Below are 20,000 nucleotides of genomic sequence, written 5' to 3'. Positions count from 1 at the left end.
AGGAAAAGCGGTTTAGAAGATGAATGAATGAATGAATGAATGAATGGTGCATTATGTTCCACATTATAAAGATGGGTTCAGATGGCGTGAGGGTATTCATAAAATCATTGTTCTTTCTCATGTCGGCAAATAATTGCCCAGCACACTGGCTGTTGACCCAGCCGGCCAGTTCTGGGACAAGTGCAGTCCTCTGAAGGGTGTCTCCAGTATCCTTAGCATTCTGCTCATGGAAAACATCGTACAGTGTTATGATCAGATGATCCAGTGGTCGGGTGGCAGTTTGCATCAGTATCAAATTTCTAGCTTTTAAACTATGGTAAACTGACCTTTAGCCTTCCCTCAGCAGCCAACTGTCCACGGTTGCTTTAGCCAGCCGTCCCTCATGTGGACTAAATGGCAAACTTTCAGGCTCCCTCAAGTTGGTATGTGTTGCCAATCCCGTCGCAATGTCATGAATAGAAATGTTTGGATATTTTGTTTATCTCCCAGCTAAGCAAAATATCAGCACAGTCTCTGGGACTCTCTGCTCTTACATGAAATTTTATTGAGTAGATCACTATACAGGGACACATAACAGTTGCTCAACCTCCTATGGAAAATACATTCTTTAGGTAATTATACTGGACAACTTACTACATTATATAACTGCCACAGATCAGTCTGTATGCTACACCATGCATTATTCAGTATAGTCCCTTCATTTAGGTCCTGTGACAAATGCTGACCTATACTGAACGCTTTCAAATTGCTATAACATCTTACACTACAAACATTACATTCATCCTTTCGTCACTGTATGGTAACTAGATGCATCTGTTCAGTGAAAGACATCTTACCTGAAACTCCCCAGAACTTCGCCATGTTCCCCATTTCCTTCCAGAGTCTTAGGACAAGGTCCATCTTTGAGCCTTTTTGGGTCCAGGCTGCATTGCATGCATACTTGTCAAACGATGGCCACCTATTATTTCAACATGGGAAAAATTCAATAATAATATTTTGCTGAATTCACGCCACAGTGATTGTGAACAATCTTTGTAACCAGCCTTTACCCTGAGATTAATTAGTGCATCTTTGAGCCTGTCTTTTGTCATTTGTATAAGGGCCATTTCAGCAGCCTGCCTTAGTGTGTGAAGCTTTTCATGTTCTGTGTTTAAAACAGTGGCCCCCTCTCTGGTTTTCGGTCCAATCCAAGGTGCCCAGTTGTTGTAACTTGATGAAGCCACAAAGCGGTTCTGTTAACTGCCTTGAAATTTAAAAGAAATGATTCATTTCAAAAATATGTTTTTGGCCAAACCATGTTCATAGCAGCTGTGACTGACAACTGAGTAGACACAGGAGCAGAAATGTTAGTAACTAGATGCCATTAGGGCATTAACGATGCCAGGTCAGTTAATGACGTCGATGTTTCGACGGGTTGACTTTTACGTTAATGCGTAGATGCCATGTACGAATCCACCGTGATATGCTTTGGGGACTGAAGGTATATTGAATTGAGAATGCTGACTGATTGATAGTTAGCTGTGCTAATAAGATGGAACAGAGCTATTAAGATGGAAACTCATTCCAGTAATTTGCAGTCTTGCATGGAATATACAGTATGTATGCCTTATACTTCCTACTTTGAGTAAAAAGACACACCTTTGTTTATAAGCCACTGCAAATGATTTCAGAGGTCACACCCAAAATTGTTTGACATCGACATTGCTGTCAAAGTTTGCTCGTGGACCCTCCAGTACTTGTAAAGTCAACCATGGTATTAAGAAAATATGATGAGAATATGGTCATTGAAATTGTCAATTCCATCACTTTATTCTTGATATCGGTACATCAGCCCACAGTCAAGGCATGCCCTGTGGTATGCAGTAAGTCCTAAAAAAAGAGAGGGGTAAGAAAAGGTGCAATTAAGTGTTCTTATTAATCGATATCAATCATATTATATCTAGCTCGTTCACTGTGGGCCTGCTGTACAACACTGACTGAACTTTTGCTTTGTCTTTACTATCTACAACACCAGTATATGTCAGTTTGACATGTGCTGTGTAGAGCACTTGCTCACTGAGGTGCCCAGCACAATCCACACATGATGTTTCTTTTGGCATCAGGTATGCCGGCATCATTGGGAGGATATACTGGTCTGCCACTTGGTCTTGCATTGCAGTCTTGATCTTGTGCATCTTGATTAATCGCAACTGGATCTGGCCTGGCATCACTCTCTGTGGTCCTGAACAGATGTTGAAAAAGATACCACTTAGCAATTGTTTTATGGAGATATGATTGTCTCGCTTTGGCAGATGGGCAGTGCCAGGACTTCTTTTTCAAATGACATGCTGCTATTACCCTGCTCACTCTGCTGTGGTATGATACCTTTGGCTCTTATATATAAGTATTTTTTGGAAGGAGGGCCTCCAACAGTCACCACAACAGAAAGTGGAGCACCTGTATCAGCAGCTGCTTTTTGGTGGTTTAAGCAGCTCTGCTTCTGTGACTCCCTAAATATTTTGACAGCAACCATTTCTGACAGCACTTCCTCATCCAAAATGATGGGTGTGGTGTCTGAGCGGGGCCAGAAGAGCAGTGATTTGACATGCATGCACTCATAAGGAACAATTCCACTCCTGACTGCAAATTTGTGTTGCATTTATCCCATTCAGATTATTTTTGGTTTGTATCCCATGTTATTTTCTCAATATATATACAGGAGCGCATGGCTTGAAAAAATGATTTATCAACAGCAAATATGCCATTTTTGGCATCACTGCATTGGCACATGATAAGTGCCATTTGGCTGAAATATCAGTTACCCTTTGCCTGTGTTTTCTGTGAGTGTGAATGCACAAGTTCCTTTTATTTATTTGAATTCCACAAGTTCCTTTTATTTGTTTGAATGCTGCAGTGTGTGCAAGTCACCCTGACTTACTGGTGGAGATGTAATCTTTCTGCAGACCTTGGTGTGGAGTGTGTGTGTGTGTGTGTGTGTGTGCGTGCGTGCGTGCGTGTGTGACAGTATAATTGCACTGGATAAAGAGACTTGGAAATTAATTTGCACACTTACCTTCCTGTTGAACTGCAATGCAAACGTGATTTGCAACATGATTTTATACATCATGTAAATGCTTACAAGTCATTTTACAGTAGGCACAGCGGCCCGTGTTGCAACACACCGTGCATCTCTCAATAGAGAGAAATGGATCCTGTCCTCGCTTCGCTTGTGCTACACTGACAACACTTGCTAAAAGTTAATGTCCACCTGTGTAGCATTATTCAAGCACGCTGTTTGGTGGGTGATGGGGAAATAAAAAATATATTAGCTAGCTAACGTTAGCCTTGTAACCCTGAGGTGCTGTATCCAGATACTGCACTGGGCGTTTAATGAGCTACGAATGGTGGTTATCAATTGTATGAATTGGTTAAAATGGACAATGTTAACCTTAGCTGAGACAAAATTTTAATTTGGCACAATTTTTTTTGCAAAACCACAAATGATCAATATATTAAGATCTATTGTCACATTTACTTAACACTAATGTTACCCTAATGAACAATAAACATTTCACAGACTCAGTAACTAACTTTAATGTTAACAATGTTCATGTCAACATAGTTCTATGAAAACATTTTCCACACGTCTCGAAGTTCACTTTAGGTTGGGTTACTTCGTGCCATTACATTGGATCTTCTCTAATCTATTCTCAATAGATTTTGTCAAGCTCACTCTACCGGTCTGTGGCTGTTCACCACCTTTCCTAGCAGTGCTCAGTGATGTATTGATTAAACCTTTTTGTTATTCCCACATGGTGACAGATAGCAGGTGATTCCACTAAAAAAGAAACAAAAAGAAAAAAATTCCCTTGTATGAGCGAGGGAGCAAGTTTTACTTTATAACTTTAAATCTGCTGCTGTGCATTTATCTAATTTGTCACACAGCGCCTGATTCAGGACATGAAGTAGCATTGAGAGCGGGTAGGTTGACATAATTCAGCGATTTTTTTTTTGGCAAGTAAGAATTAGTCTTGTCTGGTAGTTTACCAGTCCTTGACACACGAGTCAGAAAGTTCATTTCTGACATTGGATTTTTGTATTAAATCTGCCAAAAAGACCTCAAGAGGACACATTAGTTTCTCTTGCTGCTTGGATGGATTGAAGCTACACACACACACACACATACACACTCGCTCATACACAAACACTATCCAGATATGAGGTACAGTCAGATATGTATGTAATAAAATTGAAATATGACAGATTGTTAATAGCTACAGGAGATTGCCCTGAGAGAACCAGCTAAATCGGCTCCCCTTCTCTCTCTCACTCACTGACTCACACACACACACACACACACACAAACACCACACACACATGCATACACATACACACACACACCCATTTTAAAACACATGCATACACAAGAACATACGCTTAAGCACACAGCCACACACATACGCACACACACACACACACACACACACACACACGGGCCGGCATACCAGCACATGTACAGTTGCACAGGCAATCACTCTTGAGCACAGACACACACACACACACACACGCGCTGTCACACAGGCAAGCAGAACACCATGCATGATTAAAAACACACAAAGACAGCAAAACCCCCTTTGAAAATCATATAAAAACAGATTTTCCCAACTTTTTAAACACACACACACACAGAGAGAGAGAGAGAGAGAGAGAGAGCTACATTCTTGCTCACTCACACGCTTGTGTTCCCCACCACTGGTTTTTGTGTGACGGCTAATTAAACCCTTAGCTAACAGACTGTGCTGCTGCTCCACAGACACACATAACTCAGCCTTATCTAAAAAACAAATGCACTCGCACAGATAAAGATGCTGACACACACATGCACACAGGCATTTAAACATGTACTTTATCCTGTATATACTGTTTCTGTGTGTGTGTGTGTGTGTGTGTGTGTGTGTGTGTGTGTGTGTGTGTGTGTGTGTGTGTGTGTGTGTGCTATAGAAACCCATAATTCACCATTATCTACCACACACAGAGTCTCCCTCTAGAAAGAAAGAGGGAAATATATGATGGAGAGTGAATGTGTGTATCTACATGCGTAGAGAGAGAAATGGTGTGTGTGTGTGTGTGTGTTGAGGCTCCTTGCTAGAATGAGGTCAAATGCAATTTGAGGACAGAAAGTAGCTGTATCTCAGCACATGAAGGCAGCGTCACTGTGTGGGCATTCATTTCTGTGTGTGTGTGTGTGTGTGTGTGAAAGAGAGGGAGAATGCATGTGCCCTATTGTGTGTGTGTCTTCTCCATGCGCCCCTGTGTGTTTGTGTGTAATGTGCTGATGTCATGCGTTCATGTGACAGGCCATAAAGATAGATATCTTCCCATTAACTGCCTAATCACATGACCTTTAGAAAGTCAATCGAAATGGATTTTTTACTTTCCAGAGGCTCTGAGTTAGTGATAAAGTCACAGGATGGGGGGTCATTGAATATTGAATATATATTTCAAGCATTTACTCTGTGCTTCATAACTTAATTATATCCATTATGTTAACAATGAGCATGCCCTGTTTTAATTTGAAAGCTGTCTTTTGAATGCGGCATGAATTAAAAATCTGAATGCTCTGCAGAAACTTAAAAAAAAAAAAATCATTGGTGCATTTTGAAATGTGAAAATATGATGCTCAAATGGGAATACTATACAAAATTGTGAGCACAACTGATACTGTCACTAGAAAAGGGGAAGTTTTAGAGAGAAAATGAGCAGTGTGCTTTCCTTAATAGATTTCATTTATTGAGTTGGTTTGCCGATTGAATGGACTTTTCCTGTGTCCCACACTGGAACCCTAACTTGTAAAACTTTTAAAAACCTCACTGTTCTCAGGTGACTCAAAATAGATGATCAAATTCTTAAAACCTTTTTATATTTACAAGTTGTTTTCACTCCAGGGAATACACACTAAAATATTATCTTAGATCTTTAATTTGAGACAGAAGTCATGCCCCAATCCAAATTTTTTACCACCTCACTGAATTCTGGACTACTTTTTTTTTTTTTGACCATAGGGACAAATTGCACCCCTTCCACCCCCACATCCCTCAGATTTTTGGATAGAGTTTAAGTAATGTAATTTCTTCACACTCACAGCTGCAGAAAATGTTTCACTCTCGGGAGTTAGCTAGGCGCTAGGCGTTCTTTTCTTCATTTCCTCACTTTGGGGATTAAGTTTCAGGCATGTCGTTTTCATTTGACATTTTTGTTCTAAATTGTAAATCATTTCAGCCGAATAAACTTTGTTTTCACTCTCGGGACAATACAGTTTTGTGTTTAATAATAAGTTCATCATGCATTTCACATCAGTTTACACTCGAGAATCTAGTTCGACCTGTTCTTTCTCGAGCGCAGACTCCAGTGAGAGGATGACTAGATACTTGGCCTCATGTTACACAGAGAAATTCTCCAGGAAAATCAGACCTCAAGACATATATTCAGTAACTCCCTCCTGGGAAGTTACAGTACTCTGTTGCAAATTGATTTCAGCATCCAAAGAGAATTAAATTTAAATTATGTATTTCAGTGCCTTAATGTTTAATGCTGTCCTGGGGTATTGATGTTTGATTTTCATTTTTTTCCCCCCAATATTTTAATATCAGACAAAAAACAAAAGCCTCTCTGCTTCAAAAAGAGAGTGGAAAAATTGGAAGTCCAACATTGCAGGGTGAGGTTAGGACCAGCCTTGTCTCATCAATTTTTGTTAAATGAGCAGAAAGTTTTACAGTGCAAATGAGGTGCTTGAAGATTCAGATAGGTCATGAGGAGGGAGAGAAATTTGGTAACTTTGCCCACTATTAAAGGTTTATGTGGAGGAGACATGACTACAAAAATACAGTAGTATGACATTGAAATAGTGCAGTGGATGCAGATACATCTGTCTTCAACTTAAAAGGCCCGGGTTCAGTTTCCAACTTCTGTTTTCTGCTTTGGGCGAACTTCAAGAGAAACTTGCTCTGACTTAATCAAGACCAAAACCTTACTTAAACCTTAACCAGCTTGATTTAGATGCCTGTTACATACCTAACCCTGTTGTGGAACAAGCTTTGTCCGCTTGGTGTTTCACCTTGCTATACTTCCCTTTTCCCACAGTCTGCGTCCACAATTTCCATAGCTTCCTATTGGAATTCATGGTATCAATCTGCCACTGCACGCTGTGATTGGCTGGGAGCTTCACAGCCGCTGCCCAAAGGCTGACACCCAGAAAAGTCCAGAGCACAGCAAAAACAAGAAAACCCAGACTTAGTGCAGGATCTCTGCAGATACACACACCAACACACACTGCAGGTGATGACTGAGAAGGATGAGGCTAGACATTATTATTATTATTATTATTTATTTATTTATTTATTTATTTATTTATTTATTTTTGCGAAAATCCTACTCATTCTGCTTTTAACTCTAACCAAAGCTGTTTTAGTTGCCCAGGATTAATCCTTACTTCAGCCAAAGTTGTTTTACTTGATCAAACGTAACTGTTTGCTCTGCACTGCACATATGAAAATGGTATATTATCACATGACTTAACATAATCTTAATCATAATGATAAGCCTACTTTTCATGATCACAGCACATAATCTACATTTCAGAGTTGACGCTCAACTCACAAAATTTGTTGTTGTGACCTCCTTACTGAACATTTTAAGAGTGAATATATCTGGATAGTGTTTTATTTATTTATTTGAAACTGCCTATAATGAAAAGTTATAGACCCACCTGTCCCTGCTTTGCATCTTGTTTGAAGTCTTGATACATAGTTTAAGAACTTAAGTAAACGTTTATTTCTGCTTGCTCTCTTTGTGTGATAATGTATACATGTCGTGCTTGTATATAGATCATTTCGATCAGTATTTGTGTTATTTCTCTTTATTTTAATGATGCTACTTCATTATTAATTTTAAGATGAGACACTAATAGGCCCCTCTAGGCTTTTCATCTCACCTGCAGAATCCAACTATAACTTTATTAGTTACACTTGTTTGTGTGTTTTTTTTGTTTTTTTTTTTAATTTTCTCTTATTCATTTGTGCAAATTAACAAGTACACAACTGGCTAAATAACAAATTAAATAAAAACAGCTTTTCAAAGCCAGTGCAGTGGCACAGTTCTGCATTTAAAATAGCTTTTCCTTAATTAATGAATATACATTTGTAGGGAATTTGTAAGCTTGTTGATGCCTTGAGGTAGATAATTAACAACCTCGTCAGCCATTTGGATCTGCAGGGTCCTTTTTGAAAATCAATCAAGGGCATTACTTCAAACAGAGCAAAATATTTTTTCTGTTATTCTCAGCTTCTATCTAAGGTACAGGCCCTTCATTGATTTGCTTAATCAATCAGTCAGTCATGTCTGCCGCCTCTGCAGCCATGCTGTTTGTTGTATCTATTACCTTAGCAACATAGGAAATAAAGTCCAAGTGAAGTTAATATTTGGAACCACAGTTTCGATTCGGTCTAATGCAGTTAAATTAGAGGGAGTTCCCTAATCATTTCTTTGCACCTGAGGAAGCAGTTAGATTGCTGTCACCTTGAGGAAGATGATAAGCAGCTTGGCAAATTGTCTGGGTAGTGGTTTGTTTTTTATGTTTATTTTTTTTGTTCTTTTTCCCCAAATTTAAAATAGTATTTCATTTCAAACATATTCTTCACACTCACACTCATTACTCAGTAATGAAACTTTTATCATTAACTTAATTACTTAATATGTCAAAATAAGCACCAAACAAAATCAGTGGGCTTTAATTTCTTAACTGATAATCAAGTGTTTTGGTTTGGTGTGATTTTTCTTGCACACCTGCTCCATGAAGTTTTTGGTGTGTATTTTAATCCTGATATGAGATTTGGAAAGTAGCTGTAAAATTCCTTTGGCTCAGGAGTTTGAATTATCAAAGTCAGGAGATGTTGCTTTGTGGCCATAATACCCCAGCCCAGTTCTGAACTTGGCAAGTGTATGTAAGTAACACTTCTGCCCAGAAACCACTGTTGTGGTGCCCTGGACCGAGAGACGTAACCTCCAGCAGCTCCTGTGGAGCTGTACTGTAGCTGAACCGGGCAGCTCCTGAGAGTCACACTGTGTAATTGAATTAGGTGAAGGGGTTTTCTAAGTTAGCGATCTCTGGGTAAAAAAAGGTGTGAGAAGAAGACTGGATTGTTGAGCTTTTTATGAATGATTTCATAAATGCTGTTTGTAAATTGTTGTGACTTGTAGGTGCTGCAGCAAATTGGCATGATTACCAGCTAACATTCTAAACACCACAATTGATGTCACAATTTTCAGTGTCTACCTATAAAACCTGTAAAACACCTATAAAATACCTGTTCAACACTACTGAAGATCAGGAGAAAAGACTGCGGATTAGGCTTTGACTCTCCATCTATCACACATGATTTCTGAGCCTCTGCTGGCCTGTTTTGGATGAAATTTGGGGGATTGGGGGATTTCAACCCTGGGGCTCAGTTCCTGTTTTTACTTTGATGTCCAGCATCTACAAATGCAATTGATTGGGCCACTACAGCGCCACCAACAGACCAAAAAGTCCCCAAGCTTCAAGCACCAATGTCTCAGACACCGCTGGACAGATTTTAATGCATCCTGGGAGAGTATATGTAGCTTTATACTGACATCTGGCTTTTTACAAAATGAAACAGAATGAACCACAGCGCCACCAACAGGCCAAAAAGTCACCAAGCTTCAAACAATGATGTCTCAGACACCATACACAACAAATACAAAACAACACAAAACAAAACAAAAAGCAGTTCCATTTACACGCAGGGTGACTTGCATCATTAGTGAGGCATGTCATGGTCACTGCTGACTTGTTATTATATTTTGAATTTGCATGCTTTGAAACAATGCATGAATTAAATCAAGTATTAAAATCTCCATCCCGCAGATAGTCACTTTGCATTTTCTTTTGTCTCTCTAACCACAATTGTACAACTGACTGGGTAACTAATTAGTTGACTGTAGCATCAGCTGCCTGACTGCATTACTAATGGACTGAAACGCTGACTGGCTCGCACTGTCTGTCATATTGACTGTCTTGACTGACTTCGGCTGACTGGTTGACTGACCATCTGATCGGCAGTCTTGCTGACTGACGGGATGTCTTATTGGCTTGCTGGCTGATTGACCAACCAAGTGTGTCCTACGGATCTGCTGGCTGACTGACTGACTGACTGACTGACTGACTAAATGACTAAACACCTGAGTGACTGACTGTCTGGGAGGTCAGCTGATTGACTTTCCGTGTACTCTTAATATGAGGTAAGCAGTCATGTGTGTCCGTGCCATGAGCAGGCTGAGTGACCGCCAGGCTAATAGAGTGACCTCTAGCTAATACCAGAGGGAAGGGGAAAGGGGACAAGTGGGTGTTGGGGAATGTATGTTTCAGGAAAGAGGCAGGTGGTTTTGTAAAAAAGTGAGAATGAGAGATAGATGGAAATAGGAAAAAAGGTGTGTGTGGAGGAGAGAGAGGCTGTATTTCCCCCTGTGTGCCATAATGGACTATAGCCACTGTAGTTGCTCAGCCAAGAGATCTGACAGACGGGGTCGCACACCTATCCTGGAGAACAAAAAAGGAGAGATTAGAGAGAAGGAGGCGGCAAGAGAAGACAGAGAGAGAGAGACGCTGAAACACAGAGAGATGATCAGTGCCCATCATTATAGAAGTAGAGAGTGAATGACGTGCAAGAGAGAACCAAGGGAAAAGTAAAGGGGAGATGAAAAGGAAAGAAAAGAGAGAGAGAGGGGGAAATTCGAGAGCCGTGGTAGAGCTTTTCAGGTGTTCATGGAGGTGTAATACCAAGAAAGATTGCCTCTATGTCCCTTTGGGCAACACAGAATATGCTGTGTGTCTATGGTCATGCTTGGATGTGTGTGTGTGCATGTGAGTCTAGGTCTATGTATGTTCAAGTCTATGCCTTCATAGCTCGTGTGTGTGTGTGTGTGCGCCTGTTTTTGTGTGCATTTTTTGTGCCTTTCCCTGTCCCCTTGGGCAATGCTGAGTTTCCTAGAGGGCATCACGGTGATGATGAGTATTGAATTCTCCTGTGGTGCTACAGTAAGAATGACACCACTAGCATTGCAATTCTGCCTGAGAAATAGCCTTAAACCATAGACTCAGAATGAATAGGATAGGCACCGTTGAGTGTTTGTGTGTATGTGTATGTGTGCATTGCATTGCATCACAGCAGTGAGTGTAATTGAATCCATCGCAGTGCTCACGACAGTGCTAACACTGAATATGATCTCACACATCACAGATTCATAGTGGACTACATAGATTGTTTTTCAGGGCAGACGCATGAATTTTGCATCTGCTACTGACCATTGGGGATGAGAATTACAGTATTTATGTCTGGTGTGTCCACTGATAATTATTTATTTTTGTAGTCTCATTGGCATTCAGTGTAGTTCTTAATCATTGCCCCTCTCTGTACCGAATTTTCAAGTGGAATTAAAACTCACATGTATAACAAGATTTTGATTCCATTTGTTCTCCACATGGATCGACATTGAATCTGTCTGAAAAATATCTGAGTCAACCTGCCAGAATTACTTATTTTTCCAGTGTGTTATCAGTAGAGCAAACGCTGCCAACCACTATATCCTTGAAATGCCAGTACTGGTCTACAGTATTAAGCCACCGATATCTTGGATGGCTTTATTGGGTGTGTGTGTGTGTGTGTGGCACACCTGTATCCTCCAATGGTGCTATGGGCAGTTTTGTGCCATTTACACTGCGGCCCTTCATAGGAAATACCCTCAAGCCAAGACATTGACCACTTCCTAGAGTAGCCCAAGGTCATCTCATTTAACAAGTTTGACTCAAGTTTTGAAAAACTCAGCAACTTTGAGGAAAGCTTTACCCTTACCTACTTAAATACAGTTTACAGGGATTTCATGATTTGCCCTGCATTCCTGGATCATAGACCAACTGGTGCTATGTTCAGATATTAGCAACACAACTGCAGTGAAAGGCATTCAACCTTAATGGTAGACAACAGGTTTCAGCATCATTCCCTCAGAATAAAAGAACAAGGGCTTTTTTTGTGCTCATCATGTTGCACCAGCGTTTCACAGTCATGTTGGGTGAAAGCCATTAAATAAGGGACACTGACGATAGACTGATAATGCTGGGTGCGTCTTGTGTGCCACAAGACGCATTGTGTGTTGAGTGGGTGGCATTACTTTTCTAATTTTCTCTCCAGGTACATGAAATGAAAGCAATACATTTGGGAAAATTCTCTAAGTTTTTTAAGACTAACTGAAGTCAAAGTAAAGGCAATTTGGTTAATCACAAATGTAAATAACAACACTTCATCAGAGAGTAACTCCTGGAAGGTATTGTACATCATAGATTGAACATATTTGGTATAACAATGTAAAAGCATTCAACAAGGGATTTTTTTTAAATGGACTGTCATGCCAGCAGCACTCTAGAGAAATGTCTCCTTTCTCAAGGTGGCAAGTTCAGTTCAAGCGTGTAACATGTTGAAATAGTCCCGCTTCACCATTTGACATGGATCTTTCCTCATGAAGTTGATTGGATAAGACAACTCGCATGGTTACATTTTGCTGTTGAGGGCTTTGTGCCAGGCCGAGGGCAAGTGCTAAACACAGGGCGTGTGCCATGTTACCACCAGCTACACTTGCAGTCCTCTGTGAGTATTGCTGCTTTCAGGTCTGCTTCCCTGATGTTAGAACAACATCAGCCTGTGAGGGCTCACTCTTGTTTTACTGTCCTGACTCTATGAACAATGTGTTTTGCTCTTCCGTAGGGAGTAGAGAGACTGACTTTCATCCAGATAAACTGGGTTCAGGGCCCCCTGTCATCAAGCATGCACTCCACTAAAGTGTCCTTGGGCGAGACACTGAATCCATAACAGCCTCTGGGGTATTGCTGACCCCGCACTGTGGCCTTCCTGTACAAGGGGATAATGCAAAAAGAGACTTTTCCTACTGGGGTCAATTGAATATCACATTATAATATGGCATTACACTGGGGTTTGCACAAGCCTTGACAATTCTTTGAAGTTTGTGAGTTTGAGAAGACAAATAAAACACTGCCATAGACAGGAATGAATAAATTTTTGGAAATGAATGGGTGACCTTGTAAGTACCTTATACAAAATTAAAATACAGCACCCAAATCCATCAGTGTACCTCATCTCTGAATGCCTCACAACTTGAGGAAATCCCTGTGAGATTTATGTTGATGTATCGGTAGTGTTAAAATAATTCCACCAAGGGCTTTCTTGACTTTCTAAGCTCTTGAATAAAAAATGAGACCTCTACAATGTCTAACTATGATCAATGTCATGTTTTACCCCGCAACAGACCAATTTTGAGTCCTTTTTTGGGGAATTTCACAAAACAAGACCTTGAAAGTCAAAGAGGTTGAATTTGATGTCCAGTTGAATGTGGGAACACTGCTACATTGTTTACTTCTCTTTTTAGTGGTTCTAGGCTAACTATCTGACACATTAGAACTGGCCTGCATAGAAATTGCCTCTGTGAATCTCCCTTGACACTCTTGAGATGGCAGCCAAAGAATCTTAGTGTCACCGAAGGTTTCCAGCCATTTAGGTCATGGTATATTTACAAGCAGTAAGTCAAAAGCCATGTTTGAAAAGACCATAGGACCTTTGCCCAGGGACCAGGAACCTTTTAAGGAACTCACTGCATTTTCACTGGAGGGACCAGGGTCTAAATTAAGTTCAGAGGGGCATACACAGAGGCACTGCCTACATATCTCTTCTGCAGTGCTGAGACATGGCCATCGCTTTTTCATACATCAGCAGCATAATTTACCTAATCTTTGTGGGTCTTTACACTGCAGTGGAAAGGCAGACAACAATGGACGAAAAGAACCTTTTATATCCATGAAAAGTAGTCCCTTGGGCTAAAAGATCCAGTTACCTTGGGTGGAAGTGTGGCTAAAGGCAACCATTTCTGTGTAATAAGACAAAATAGTCTTATCCAAGAAGTTACCTCAGTGAGGAAGCTTCTTTGCAGAGTAGTGAAATTTCTTCAAGGTTATGCAGAAAGTCCAGTTGTCAAATAAATTCAGTGTTACAATTATGAAAATGTTGTTGGAGAGGTCAATATCAGAGCTATTTTCAAACAAATTGTAGTTTTACACTGGCAACACAAGAGAAGTTGGGTCACCAAATACTAATATCTATGCTGTAACCAAACAGTTTTGTTCAGTCGCCCTTTATGTACCAGCCCAATGATCATTCAAAGATGTTCATTTGGACAGGGCACATGTTTTTCTAATTTAGTTGCATGTACCATGATATATGAAATGTTATTCAAGGGTAGTTTAGTCAAACAACTTGGTTAATCAATGATTCATGACAATCAGCCTGATTATTCCTACAGAGCACAGATAATTTTGGTTGGTACAGCAACTCGTGTTATCAAAGGAGTCAGTGAGTAGTCTTCTGTCTCGTAATTTTTCTTATCTGCAGTATTATGGACAATTTTTAAGGCAGTACACACAAAAGAGCAGGCAAATATCCAGAAGTAAAATAAAGAAAACCTTTGGTATTACTGCTAATGTAAAATGTGACACATCACTGTTATTTGTCCATTCTATCTATTCTAATTCTTACACGTCAACTTGATTTACAATCTTAGATTTCAGGGGTTTTTTTTTGTCCTCCAGAGCTGCTATGCCTTCCTTCTTTCTGTCATTTTTGCAGTGATGCAAATAAGTCACCTACAAACCAAAGTTAAATTGCTGAACACTGTATATACTCTGTTTCAAACTTGCACCTGGATTTTTTTCAACCTTTACCCAGGGAAGGACTGAGCTCTGATACTCTTCAGTCAGCCTTTACTTCACATCCATACAGTTACGCACATTCACACCTCACAGCTGCCCTGTAACCTCACTGTTATCCTGATGGCTGCTGAACAACTCCACTGTAGTAAATGGGGATTTAAGTACCTCACTCAAGGGCAAATAGATAGTAGTTGTGGAGGGAGCAAAGAGTGCTCACTCACTTTATGTGGACAGATTTTCCTGGCTGGTCCGGTCACAAGCTTCCTCATGAACGTTTTGAGTACCACCTCAATTTGTTAATTTATTTGGTTAAAATGACCGTGTTTAGTGGTAAACTATAAAGAAAGGATGGGGTTCTCTCAAGAAGTAAACAGGCAGCAACACGCGCTCTCAGACTCTCACACACACAAATACACACACGTGTGCAGCATCCTCCAACACCCTCTCCTGTCTTGCCCTATGTTAATATGCAGGCTGTATTATTAGATTTATGAGCAGTGCCTTTTAAATTGAAAAGCAGCTGTAAGGAAGTCCAAGCAAGTAGCTCATAAATACATACTCTCTAAAACCTTCACATGCGCGTGCACACACACACACACACACACTGTCACCGACTGAAATTTTCTCACAAACACCCGATTCCTGCCAAAGTGTGCGCGTGTGTGTTTGTTTGTGTGACTCTTCGGCTGATTCTGTGTCCTTGAGTTGGAGTATTTGTGTGTGTGTTGTGTGTGTGTGTGTGTGTGTTTGTGTGTGTGTGTGTGTGTGTGTGTGTGTGTGTGTGTGTGTGTGTGTGTGTGTGTGTGTGTGTGTGTGCGCGCGCGTGCGCGTGCGTGTGTGTCTGTCTCTCTTTCTCTATGCCTCTCTGTCTGTCTGTCTGCCAATGTGTATGTTGTGCCAGTGTGTATGTTGTCACCTCATGAAGGGACCTTGACAGCCCTTTTGGTTCATATGCAATTAGTGCTGTTAGTGAGGCTAAACAAACACACCCAGATAGAGATATGTGCACACACACACACACACACACACACTCACACACACACACCCACACATCTTGATTGAGTGACAAGGTGAGGCAGGACTCAGGTTGATGGATGTAATTTTCCATCATCACACCTTCCGTCTCTCAGCTCTTTTTTTTTTTCCACTCTCCTCCTGTATTTGTCCTCTCATTCAAGCTGTCATTCTTTGTTTTTTCTCTTTCTTTCTCTTACTTTCTTTCTTTCTTTCTTTCTTTCTTCAATCTTTTGCTCATATCTTCACTCTCTCTTTCACCTTTTTTAACTTGAGCGAGTGTGTTTTTCTGGTGCTGTATAGGTACATGCATGCAATGTCCATGTTAGTTCTCTCTGTGCAAGCATTAAACATGGGTGTGCGTGTATGTATCGACATGTACTTATATAGTCTCCACTTACGTATGTATCTGTTTGCATTAGTACATTTTTTAAGATGATTAATTAATAAATTAATTTTGCATTTTGTACTGATTTTGAGTTTCATTCACAACCACTGAGCATCAAGGCCGTCTTGGCCATGCAGCAAAATTCGTACATAATGAATATGCAGAAAAAATTACAACATTTTCCTCGAAATTGTACAGTAATTGGACTACAATCTCTCTTGAAATGCTGTTAAATTCAACATGTATTTGATAGCGGTGTGATGTGATGAAGGTGATTCATTTGTACAACACTTGAGTTACACTCTGCAGTGACCTCCCGTTTTACCTCTTATGACAGCTGACCTTGTCTCACAAGTATAGGTGTATTTCACAGCCCTGGGACAAAGCCAGGGTTGTAAAGCATTGTGAAATGTCAAAACAAAGCCAGGATAGTAAAACACGGTAAAATGTCAACATATTAACATCACTGTGCCTTTAAATTAAAACGCCTTCCATCATGTGTCATTTAGCTCTACTTTTTTTTCTCGATACATTATGACATGAATGAAAACCTCATTTCCAATCATTAGATGCATTGATTTGGTCCACCAAGTGAATTTGATGACTCTGACTCAAGAAAAGAATGAATAGAGCTCAGAATTTTGCATCAAATCACACAAAACACCAAAGTTGACAGATCTTTAAATGAGCTCACACTGGACAATTAGGAAAGGAACATCACACACTTAAGAATACAGCTGACCTCAGGATCTTTTAATCTTACAGGAACTCACATAATCTGGCATCCATTAGCGCGGATGTGACCTGTCCGTCTGGGGGCTGAGGCGGAGATAAGCCCCACACCTTAACCTGGGTTTACCTAAGACTAGTATATACACAAGTCAACACAGATCAGTGTAAAGGAATGTGGCAAGAAACGTGGCCTCAGGTGCAAATATACAGTTTATTACAAAAAAATGCAATAGAACTTGATAGTCTGTTAAATGCAATAATATAAAAGCAGATATCCAAGTGTTCAATAAAAATACAATAATCCTAAAATACCTTGCTGGTTCTGGGCATACATAAAAAAAATTAATTATTCCTAAAGAAAAACAAACAGGACTACAGTTAATAAAGCAGATTGTCTGTTGAAGGACTAGCCTGTCCAAAACTGTTTGTTGTGTATTCCCCTTACACATTACACACTCACACACAGTCACTGTAGCCAAATACCCTTAAGTGTCATGCATACAGGTGCAAAGCAAACCCACGGCCAGCATCACCAGTGGTACAGCCCAGATATAAAATGCTAAAAAAAAGGAATAGACCCAGCGACAGTATTAAAACATTAAGGTACACTTGGTTTTCCTACCAAATACAATAGGCCTAACAATAGGGTAAAACCACACTATAGGCAAAGCAGATATCTATTTTGAAAAGAAAAAGAGAAAAAATCCTGATAAATTTACTAAATCCAGTAACACTAGTAAACATTTGTAAATGATGTTCTGGAAACTGGAATTGGTAAATAACACTTTAAAATTGTTTATAATGCATTTTTGCAGTGAGATGCGTTGTTCCATATGAAGATGCTCTGTTTTACATTTGTGGCTTTGGTAATAGAGTTTGACTGTGCAGAGGAGGAATTTTTGATTCTTGTAACTACAGGAGGTTTTGCTCTGTCTCACAAAGTAACTCCATGATGTCGTTTGATGTTGGTTGCTAGATTAGCGGTGTTACCTGTGTATTTCACTGCTGTTTTGCATAAACGTGAAGTTCCCCATCTCTGTTTTAAAATCCAAACGTATTTCACACTTCGGATGTTTACTGGCGTCACGTGAATTTCCTCACTGTCCGTCAGCATCTTTGAGGAAATGAAAAAGAAAGACAGGAGAGAGTGGGGAGTGCTTGTTTACCTTAAGCGAGGGGATGTGACCTGATGAGACCCTTTTACACTCACAGACAGAGACAGTGCAGGGGAAGAGAAAACAGGAGACAAATGTACTCAGTGTGGAAGTAACATCAACAGCAGTTACTTTATGCCAAAAATAAAACATACACAAGACATATCGAGATGTTACGCTAAGTGCTGCATAGATTTTTCCACGATTCTCTTCCAGCTTTGTACGGATGCAAGCCATTTTAATCGATGTAGCTGCATCTTAGACATTAGGCCCGGTGCATTTAGATGCATCTGTGAATCACCTCACCCCTAATCTACAGTGCCTATAGAAAATCATCATACCCCTTTAAAATAGTTACTTTATTTGTCATACAGCCTGAAATCAAAACCCATTAACCCTATAAATCCTGAACTATGAAAGAATTGGCAGAAAATTCCAATTTTTTGAAATTGAACCCTTTATTTAGTCCTATAACAATATATATATGTATATATATATATATATATATATATATATATACACACACACACACACACACATAAAAATTAAAAAAATATATATGTTATTACACGACCTTTCTGTTGTATGATATGTGATATGTACTTGAAGTGCCAATGGTATGGTCCAGGGTGAACAGGGGAAGTGTTCAAAGGTATACAACAGTATTTTGGTCAAGTATTGATTAAACTGAAAACGAAAAATGGAATTGAAAATGTGTATCATATATGATACAAATGGCTTCATAGGGTTAAAAAAAAATCTTTTTCCAGTTTTATTTGCAAATTTAGCTGTACAACATCAAAATAATGAAAAAAAGGCAACAGTTCTGAAAATTAATAAAAAATGAAAAACTAGAATAACAGGGTTGGAAAAGTCATCAACCCCCTGATTCAATACTTTATAGAGCTTCCTTTTGCTTTAATTACAGCCATCAGTCTGTTTGGATATGTCTCTATTAGCTTTGCACACCTAGATTGGGGAATATTTGCCCATTCTTCCTTGCAGATTTGTTCAAGTTCAGTCAAATTCTGTGGGGAACGGTGATGGACTGCTCTCTTCAAGTCAATCCACAGATTTTCTATAGGATTTAAGACAGGGCTCTGACTTGGCCACTCAAGGACATTCACCCTCCTATCCTTAAGCCACTGCTTTGTTATTTTGGCAGTATGTTTAGGATCATTGTCGTGTTGGAAGGTGAATGATCTGCCCATCTTCAGCTGTCTAGCAGAGGGACGCAGGTTTTCCTCAAGAATTTGGGTGTACTTGGCAGCATCCATTTTCCCTTCAATCCTGACCAATTGCCCAGTCCCCGCTGAAGAGAAACATCCCCACAACATAATGTTGCCCCCACCATGCTTCACAGTAGGTATGGTGTGTTTTGGGTGATGTGCTGTGTTTGGTTTTCACCAAACATAGCGCTTGGAGTTCAGTCCAAAAAGTTCAATCTTAGTCTCATCTGACCATAAAACCTTTTTCCACATGGAATATCCGCAGGATATTCCAGATGTGTTTTTGCATAATGCAGACGAGACTTAGTGTGGCACTTTCTCAGAAAAGGCTTCTTTCTTGGCACCCTGCCGTACAGACCAGCTTTGTGTAAAGCTTGTGAGATTGTTGTCACATGCACAGACAGACCAGTTGCAGCCATGAAGACTTGTAAGTCCTTCAAAGTTGCCTTTGGCCTCTTGGTAGCTTCTCTGATCAATGCCCTTCTGACTCGGTCATCCAGTTTGGACGGATGGCCTGATCTAGGCAAGGTGTTGGTGGTGCCATATGCTTTCCACTTCTTAATGATGCTCTGAACGGTACTCAGAGGGATAGATAAAACCTTTGAAATCTTTTTGTAGCCTTCACCTAACTTGTGCCTTTTTACAACTCTATCCCGGAG

At 40.0% G+C, this 20,000-nt stretch overlaps 1 protein-coding gene across 4 annotated transcripts in view; it reads left to right on the top strand.

Annotated features, from left to right (window-relative positions):
- Positions 1-20,000, top strand: part of LOC115378093 (protocadherin-15-like) — a 290,200-nt gene that overhangs the window by 53,972 nt on the left and 216,228 nt on the right. The window lies entirely within an intron of this gene.

Source organism: Myripristis murdjan, chromosome 19 (assembly GCF_902150065.1).
Source record: "Myripristis murdjan chromosome 19, fMyrMur1.1, whole genome shotgun sequence".
In the NCBI taxonomy this organism is placed as follows: domain Eukaryota; kingdom Metazoa; phylum Chordata; class Actinopteri; order Holocentriformes; family Holocentridae; genus Myripristis; species Myripristis murdjan.
The sequence above is the reverse complement of the archived record's forward strand: the minus strand, read 5'-3'. Positions and strand labels throughout refer to the sequence as shown.